The sequence below is a fragment of the Bombina bombina genome, chromosome 8, assembly GCF_027579735.1.
Source record: "Bombina bombina isolate aBomBom1 chromosome 8, aBomBom1.pri, whole genome shotgun sequence".
In the NCBI taxonomy this organism is placed as follows: Eukaryota; Metazoa; Chordata; class Amphibia; order Anura; family Bombinatoridae; genus Bombina; species Bombina bombina.
Window position 1 is genome coordinate 293,255,019 of NC_069506.1, and position 10,312 is coordinate 293,265,330.

At 33.8% G+C, this 10,312-nt stretch overlaps 1 long non-coding RNA gene across 1 annotated transcript; it reads right to left on the reverse strand.

The window, feature by feature from the left end:
• Nucleotides 1–800: 800 nt before the first annotated feature.
• Nucleotides 801–2,554, reverse strand: LOC128638237 (uncharacterized). The gene is made up of 3 exons (XR_008399074.1): nt 2,540–2,554; nt 1,047–1,183; nt 801–830 (listed from the first exon to the last, which is right to left on the reverse strand). It is a non-coding gene; the product is annotated as an uncharacterized LOC128638237 (long non-coding RNA).
• Between the last annotated feature and the right edge of the window lie 7,758 nt (nt 2,555–10,312).

The window sequence follows — 10,312 nt, forward strand, 5'->3', positions numbered from 1 at the left end:
TAACGCCCTCTAGCTGTGAAAAACTGTCAAATGCATTCATATTAGAGGCAGCCTTCAAGGGCTTAGAAATTAGCATATGAGCCTAACTAGGTTTAACTTTCAACTAAGAATACCAAATGAACAAAGCAAATGTGATGATAAAAGTAAATTAGAAAGTTGTTTAAAATGACATGCCCTATCTGAATCATGAAAGTTTAATTTGGACTTTACTATCCCTTTAAAAAAAATATAACAGCTTATTATTTGTTTGTTTTTAAATGGATGCACCTGTGTGTAAGAGAACACCTTTTTATATTGATGTTTTTGGAACATTTTCTCCCCACCAATGCAGATGTAGGAATTTTTTTCAGCAGCCAATAAGAAGATGATATGTATATGCCAGTTTAAAGGTTTTTCCTGATGTTTAAAAAAAAAATGAACGCAGCTTTTACCAAGGAAACAACGTTTATAACACATTTTATTTACAGAATTTGTATTTTGCTACAAGACTTTATGTTTTCTCACATTTGTCTAACAAGCGGGAACTGTTACTTCTAACCCAATAACCGTTGTACAATATTCCACATAAATAGATTTATACAAAATTGTAAACTGCATTAGGCTACACTGGTTCAGGTTTCCTGGCTCTGTCATTTACATAGTGTCCTTAATTTATACACAGATTCACAACATTTTGATATTGTATTTAAATTGAATAATATATTGAAATGTGCGTGAAATGAGTTGGCACTGATGTCACTTCCCCGCCATGTTCTGTTTTTTATTACCAGATTGTTCCTCGTGCGAGTTAACCCTTTAGCCACCAAACAAGATTGCAGTTTGTTTTGGGTCTGAAACAGAAATATTAATGTACATATTATATACTGATTATAATGAGGAAGAGATGTTTAATAATATTGTAGATTACATATTATTATTATCATTTATTTGTATAGAGCCACTGCCAGAAAATTCCGTAGCGCTGATATAACCTGTTAGTGAAATGAATATCTTGCAGAAAAAGCTCCCTGTTACATTGCACAATTCATAAAGATTTTAATTCTCACCTCTTCACATCCACCAGTTATAAGTCACTCTCCATTATGATCTATAGACTGTTCACAGTTCACCTCTTCGCGCATAAAACATGTTCCATTGCAGAATAAGCCGGAAATTGGATGCAATATCATCAAACGGATACAATCTTTTAAAGTTAAAATATCAATAACTCAACACACATATCTAATGTACCCATAATGCCCCTGGACAAATATTTTAGAGAGGCATATACAAATATCATTATAGTTATGGAGTCACCTGTTAGCATCAATATACATCCAGCAAATAGCCATTTTGTTTGTCATTAATCCTGTGCATTTGATTTTTGGATTATAAAATAGAAATATTAACAATGCAGATTACATGGTTTTATTGTTTTTTTTTTAGAGGTTACAACTATGAATTTGAGGGCAATAAAGAGCAGAAGCATTTCTGGAGTATGATCATTGTCAATTTGTACTGAAAACAAGTGCAGGATTGTGATTAACGCTCTTTATGTATACCATTGTTGCAAACGCTTCTGCTGTATAGTACACAAGTCACGTGCAGTTATACTGTCATATCAGTCACATCAATTCAAATGGTTTTACTAATTCAATCTGTACAAATAGATTTGAATGCAAATTTGTATACAATGGGTATGTTCTAATGGTTAAAAACAACTGTAAAGGATATACTTTGAAAACAATTCACTATTACATTTGAAGGGATTTTTGGCAGATAAATCATTTGATATGCTTTGTGCACCAATGTCTTTGCAGGAAGAAAAAAAAACTATTGATTAGAATAGTTCAGCACAAGTTCTCTTTGTGGGGAAATAAAAAGGTACCTTAAATAGTTAATAAGAAAAGAGATTTTATTTTTATTATTTTAAGCATCAAAGCATCTAGATTCCTGGTTTATGTTATTAAAGGATATGTCCTCACATTGTGCTCTCACAAAAATATAATTATTTTCTAACAGCTTTAGTCGTATTTGAGTCTATCCCACGCACACAGAAAATTCAAATTACACTGAGAAAAAAGAGAAATATCTAATCCCTCTATTCCCAACAATACTGATTTACAGAAGTGTGAGATTGTTTTCCAACTTGTAGTGAAAATGGATCTATTTATTTATTTTTATTTAATAAAGGGTACTAAAAATTTTTATATATTGTAATAAACTAATGTTATTTTGAAGGTTTGTTTTAAATAAAAAAGTAAAGGAAAAAAATAATTTCACAACCTCCTTTCTACTGTATTAGACAGCAAGAGAATACTGATTGCAATTGGTGCCAGTATTTTATATCATTTTTTCAAACCTGTCCTCAGGCTCCCTAATGGGCCAGGTTTTGAGGATATCTGAACTAGAGCACAGGTAAAATAATCAGCTGATTATTTACCTGCTCTTATCCAAGATAATCCTGAAAACCTGGCCTGTTGGAGAGGCCTGAGGACAGGTTTGAATATCAGTGATATATATATATATAGGTAATTATTATTGTAAAAATAAAAGATACAAAAAATAGTCTTCCTCTGTCCAAGAAATAGCAGCTGACAGTATATGAGGTTTTGTAGAGATCATTAGTTCCATTTGTGGCTCACAAAGTGTCATGTGGTACTGAGGAATGCCTTGCTGCCTGTCAGCGCCAGCAGATTATGGAGAAGTGCAATAAATTAACACTTCTGGACATGAGATACAGAGCCCTGGTAGCTGTGCTGGGGTCTGTGCCGGAGCTGCTGACTGAATAAACTGTCACCCCCTGAGATCACACATAGCAGTGACCATTCCATCCTACAACATTTATCTGACCGTAGGTTTGTAGTAACGGAATACGGTACATCAGGGCTCATTTTATGTGACAACCAATAACTGTATAAACTGTATATAACACATACAGACAATATAACTCTGTAAACTGTATGTAAAACATAGACAATTTAACTATATAAACTGTATATAAAACATGCAGATAATATAACTAAATAAACTGTATATTAAACACACAGACAATATAACTAAATAAACTGTATATTAAACACACAGACAATAACTATTTAAACTGTATATAAAACATATACAATATAACTATATAAACCGTATATAAAACACACAGACAATATAACTATCTAAACTGTATATAAAACATAGACAATATAACTAAATAAACTGTATATAAAATACACAGACAATATATCTATATAAACTGTATATAAAACATATACAATATAACTATATAAACCGTATAAAAAACTCACACACAATATAACTATATAAACTGTATATAAAACATAGACAATATAACTATATAAACTGTATATAAGACATGCAGACAATATAACTATATAAACTGTATATAAAACACGCAGACAATATAACTATATAAACTATATATAAAACACACAGACAATATAACTATATAAACTGTATATAAAACATGAAGACAATATAACAATATAAACTGTATATAACACATGCAGACAATATAACTATATAAACTGTATATAAAACAGACAATATAACTATATAAACTGTATATAAAACACGCAGATAATATAACTATATAAACTGTATATAAAACATAGACAATATACTATATAAACTGTATATAAAACACACAGACAATATAACTATATAAACTGTATATAAAACATAGACAATATAACTATATAAACTGTATATAAAACATACAGACAATATAACTATATAAACTGTATATAAAACACGCAGATAATATAACTATATAAACTGTATATAAAACACACACACAATATAACCATATAAACTGTATATAAAACATGAAGACAATATAACTATATAAACTGTATATAAAACACGCAGACAATATAACTATATAAACTGTATATAAAACATGAAGACAATATAACTATATAAACTGTATATAAAACATGAAGACAATATAACAATATAAACTGTATATAAAACATGAAGACAATATAACAATATAAACTGTATATAAAACATGAAGACAATATAACTATATAAACTGTATATAAAACACGCAGACAATATAACTATATAAACTGTATATAAAACATGAAGACAATATAACTATATAAACTGTATATAAAACATGAAGACAATATAACTATATAAACTGTATATAAAACACGCAGACAATATAACTATATAAACTGTATATAAAACATGAAGACAATATAACGATATAAACTGTATATAAAACATGAAGACAATATAACTATATAAACTGTATATAAAACATGAAGACAATATAACAATATAAACTGTATATAAAACATGAAGACAATATAACAATATAAACTGTATATAAAACATGCAGACAATATAACAATATAAACTGTATATAAAACATGCAGACAATATAACAATATAAACTGTATATAAAGCATACAGACAATATAACTATATAAACTGTATATAAAACATGAAGACAATATAACTATATAAACTGTATATAAAACACGCAGACAATATAACTATATAAACTGTATATAAAACATGAAGACAATATAACAATATAAACTATATATAAAACACACAGACAATATAACTATGGTTTAATAGTCAGGGATAAAATATAGGATTAAACACACACTCATTTATACATATGTAAATACTCTTCCTCAGGCCAAACAAGAGCAGTAGTGAATTATCAAACACAGAGACACATTCGCCTGATTCACGATAGCACTAAATAGTACTAGACCGTATTGATTAACTGATTAATCTGTTGCTATGACACTATACTAGTATATAAACAATACAAGTTTTCTCTGTGAAAAAAATCACAAAAAGACAAAGGCGCCTCCTGGTGTAATACAGTTGGTGAAAGAGATTTGTTAGGTTATCAAAAAGGTACTCACAAGTGGAGCAGCACCCAATTGTGCTAAATCAAACAGACTGGGATCTCACAGTGTCCCAGCTCACTGACACTGCAAGGAAACTGGTTACTCCAACGTTTTGCCGGACTGAAAGAGCTCAGACTCTCACAAAGAGGTTTACATAAAACCAAATTTTATTAATAAAATAAAAATCTCAGTGTCTCATGACACTAGATATTAAAAGAACAAGCAACGCGTTTCTCAGACTGCTGTCTGTTTCATTGGGTTTCTTAGTGTTCCCTTAGTGTTACTGATTGTATACACAATACAGACGCACAGCTAGAACAATATATTGTGGCTAACATCAAATCTGCTGAGATCAATACAGTGGGTATAGAAAAGAATCACCCCCTTGAAAATAATCACATTTTGTTGCTTTGCAGTCTGAAATAAAGGCAGACACCGTTTTTGTTTATCCAGTTGTAATTACTCAGTGCAACTTATAACATCCTAGTGAAAGATATAACACAAACATGTCAGACAAAAATAAAGACAATTCAAAAACAGAATCACTGAGTTGGAAAAAGGATCACTCCCTCCTAAAATTACTTGTAAATTCAATCAGGTGTAGCTAATCACCTTCTCAATGGCACACACAAAGCCATTTGATCTTCAACTGTGATCAGCTGTGTGCATATTGATTAGCTCAGCATGAAAAGAGCTTTCCTGGAGCATCTCAGTCCCTGGTAGTGCAACTGAAGCAAATAATCAACAATGGGTGGCAAGGCACTGTCAAAAGATCTCTGGGATAAAGTTGTTGACAGGCACAAGTCAGGAGATGGTTCCAAGAAAATATCAAAGGCTTTATCAATGCCTAGAAGCACAGTGAAGTCTATTATCAAGAAGTGGAAGGTATTTGGTACAACACAGACCCTCTTTGGATCAGGACGTCGCTCCAAACTGGATGAAAGAGCCAGGAGGAAACTGGTCAGAGAGGCTATCAAGAGGCCCACAGCAACTCTGAAGCAGTTGCAGGAATTTATGACAAAGAGTGGTCATTGTGTGCATGTAACAACAATATCACAAATTCTCCACAAATGTGGCTTGTATGGAAGAGTTGCAAGAAAATAGTCACTCCTCAAGAAAGGCCACATGCATTCATGACTGAGCTTTGCCATAACACAACTAGGAGATTCTGAAGCCACATGGAAAAGATGTTATGGTCAGATGAGACTAAAATTTAATTATTTTGCCTCAACACCAAATTATATGTCTGGAGGAAATCCAATACAGCTCACCATCCAAATAATACCATACCTACAGTAATGCATGGAGGGAGTAATATCCTGTTATGGGGGTGTTTCTCTGCAGCAGGCTCTGGAGCACTTGTCAGGGTAGAAGGAATAATGGATGGGGCAAAATACCATCAAATTATTGAGGAAAATATGCTGCCCTCTGCCAGGAAGTTGTCAATGGGAATAAGGTTTATCTTCCAACATGACAATGACCCAAAGCACACAGCAAAAATGACCACACAGTAGTTGATGGAGAAAAAGGTGAATGTCCTTGCATGGCCTAGTCAGAGTCCAGACTTAAACTCCATTGAATATCTGTGGCATGACTTGAAGACTGCAGTCCACAAATGGTCACCATCAAATGTAATGGAACTGGAGCAGTTCTGCAAAGAAGAATGGACAAATATTGCACAGTCTAGATGTGCAAAGTTAGTAGAGACATATCCCAACAGACTAACGGCTGTAATTAAAGCAAAATGTGGTTCAACAAAATACTGACACAAGGGGGTGATCCTTTTTCCAACTCAGTGATTCTGTTTTTGAATTGTCTTTATTGTTGCCTGACATGTTGGTGTTATATCTTCCACTTGGATGTTATAAGTTGCACTGAGTAATTACAACTGGATAAACAAAAACTGCGCCTGTCTTTATTTGAGGCTACAAAGCGTCAGAGGTTACCTGGGCACTGCTGCTAAGTATAATACACGTACTGTGCCAGCCTTGGTGTTGAATAAAGGATAATGTGGTGTCCCTGTGGCTGACATAAAGCTCGGCTAGTAACACACAGCTGTACATATCTTCCAGTGGTGCATAATTAGACATTCATGATTCAGACAGAACATACAATTTTAAACAACTTTCCAAATTACTTCTATTATTTAATTTGCTTCCTTCTCTTGTTATCATTTGCTGAAAGATTTATCTAGACAAGCTTAGGAGCAGCAAAGAACCTAGGTCCTAGCTGCTGATTGGTGGCTGAATATATATACATCGTTTGTCATTGGCTCACCCATGTGTTCAGTTAGAAACCAATAGTGCATTGCTGCTCCTTCAACAAATGATACCAAGAGAATGAAGCAAATGTGATAATCGAAATAAATTGGAAAGTTGTTTAAAATTGTATGTTCTATCTGAATCATGAAAGAAAAACTTTGTTTTTATTTTATGTCTTTTTAAATTGCTCCTATACCCACCATAGGGAGGTGTAGTGATGGGCTATAAACTCTGCCAAACTATTTTTTGCATGTTTGATTGGATTAAATCATGATTTGAAGGTTTATGCACAACTTTGGGACCGATTCCTTATTGGCTTACAGGAACAACTCCCAGAGACAAACTACACATTTTCCAACGCAATACATTTTTAAACGTCCCTCTTTATGTACAACAAATAAAACCAATACTTCAATGTCTCTTTGGCAGTAAAAACAATACAAATGACACCGTAAATCACTGACAACTTATGTGAAAGAGTTTCAGGGAAGAGGATATGTTTGTGGATATGACAATAAGGAACTTATGCAGAGATGACACAGGCTGTGTCTGGCGATACGAAGACTCTCGATTACATCACTAACAAATGTGTGATCACATTCCTTAGATTTGAAGCTGACTTTAGACTATTAGGTTAATGTGTGTCAGTGACGGCACATAACTGTCATAGCTGCCGGACTGTACAGATAATTACAAGCTTTCCCGTAAAGTGGCCCAAAGCTGATTACCATCAATTTCATGTCTGGCTTTCTCTTGCGGCACCTCTCATGCTGAAAGCTGTACTTTTGTTATCCTATACTTGTGTTAAATGCTAACACATCATTTTCCTTCAAAAAGTTATATTAGTTTAATCTTTTGCATAATATATGGACTTTCAACACATTTTTGTAGCAGAATTTAGTAATGTCAGTGACTTATATAGGCCTGTATTCCAATCAATTAGAATTCCCAGACAAAAAATATTCTTTGGTAGCTCCAGTTGTACCAATGCATATGAAAATGGTTATCACAAAATAAAACATGGCAGATAACAATTTTAGTATTATTGATGATGGCCTAATGTGTTTGAATGCAGGTTTTTCACTTAACCAGTAATATAAATTCATGGTGTGAACAATTAAAGGGCCATAATACCCAAATGTTTAAACACTTGAAAGTGATGCAGCATAGCTGTAAAAAACTGACTAGAAAATATCACCTGAACATCTCTATGTAAAAAAGAAAGATATTTTACCTCAAAAGTTCCTCAGTTGCCACATCCCATTGTAAAGGATTTCTAAGCAGCATATTAGTGTGTCTGTCCCGGGACAGCTGAAAGGATGAGCCTCGTGCACTCTCATATTATTTCCCTATTCAGTTTAGGGAAGTTTACTATGAAATCTCATGAGAGTTAAGTCAAATCTCATGAGATCACAGTAAAAGAGTTCATGACCTCAGCACTGCTGATGCTGATTGGCTGCTGTTCATTTCTTCATTTTTTTATTTTTTTTACCTGCAGCTGGGCTGCAGCTGAGTATAACTTTTTACACAGAACTTACTCTGCTGAGCTGAGGAAGTTGTGAGGTAAAATATCTTCCTTTTTTACATAGAGATGCTAAGGTGATATTTTCAGCTTTTTACAGTTATACTGCATCAGTTTCAAGTGATTTAGCATATGAGTATTATGTACCTTTAATATATTTTTTTTGTTTCAAGTCAATTTTAATAAACATTTATAATTACAAACAGTATAGTAAGTGAAAACTCTAATAACTGTGTTTAATTTACGTACATCTTTCACAGTGTGAACTGAATTATATTTTTACATTTTTGTAAAATAATTGTGCTTTCTTTTATTGTGAATTAGCAAAAAATGCCAAACTGGATTATCAATAGGTCCTAGGGGAAGGATTTAAAAATCCTCAGAAAAAAACCTGTTGTAGAAGAGTTAGGGTCTCCATTACATTTATAAGTAGCTAATCCCACACCCCCACACACTGACATGAAATAAAATGCACAACACTTTCTGTGACATACCCAAATGTAGAGGGGACCAGCGAGCTGCAAACCTCCTGCCCATGCAGGTATAATAGGACCTACTGAAGAGCCTGTCATGTGATTGCCATGTAAGGGATCTTCCGCACAGTATCCCTCAACACTTCCTTCAGGCCTACCCCTTAGCCGCACCACTTCCTGCTAATGCCCTGCAGTCTGTCAGGTTGCCCTGCTGTCCCTTACCACTTGTTCAGTGGTGCTTGAGCGGGGCAAGACACAGCTTCAGTGTTCTGTACAAGTAGTGAGACTACAGGAAACGTCAGTGGTGCCTCTGATGTAACTAATTTACAGAGGCCAGTTGAGTCACCAGTCCTAAGAGATATATAAAACAATTAATGGACCTTCTTGTACTCCTGTCTTTTGACTTACTCCCCCTGAAACAAAAGAAGAAAACTCAACTAAAACTTAAACTATGAGAGAGATGGAGGGTAAGACATAGAATAACTTCCTATTAATGCATTTAGGTAAATTATTCTGCCCCTTCTACCAGGATTGTAAGTAAGCCCTCCCCTGTAGTGCATTGATGCTTCTTCAACAAATGATACCAAGAGAATGAATTCAGTTATATATTAGAAGTACATTTTGAAAGTAGTTTAAAACTGTATGCTCTGTCTGAATCATGAAAGAAAAAAAAATGGTTTTCATGTCCCTTTAACAGAAAACCTGCAAGCTGAAGGGCCTTCTAAGAAAGTCTCAAGCTTTCTATCCAAAGGATTCTTAAAAGAGGTGCTATCCTTCGAAGGAATAGTAGTGCACCTGGCAAGAGTGGATATAGCTGCATTCACCTTCAAAATAGTTTCTCATACATCTGTATTTGTAGTAGGAAGAGAGCACATAGTTTTGAACTTGGCAGACAAAATAAAAGGAACAGCTGGCATATACCATTCTTTAAAAAATGAAATCAGAAACGGAATCAGGCATGAGAAAAGAAAATTTCTGTTTGGGGACTGCCATTTTTTTAACTGGTTGCTTGTCTGTAATATGAAAATCTTCCACTCCCAAAGTAATTAAAACCTCCCATCAGAGGCGTAACTAGAAACCACAGGGGCCAGGGCCCAGGTGCAAAAATCTAAGAAGCCCCCCCCCCCCCAAAAAAAGGTAAATTTGATACATATCTTTTTTTTTTAAAACATTTAACATGGGCGC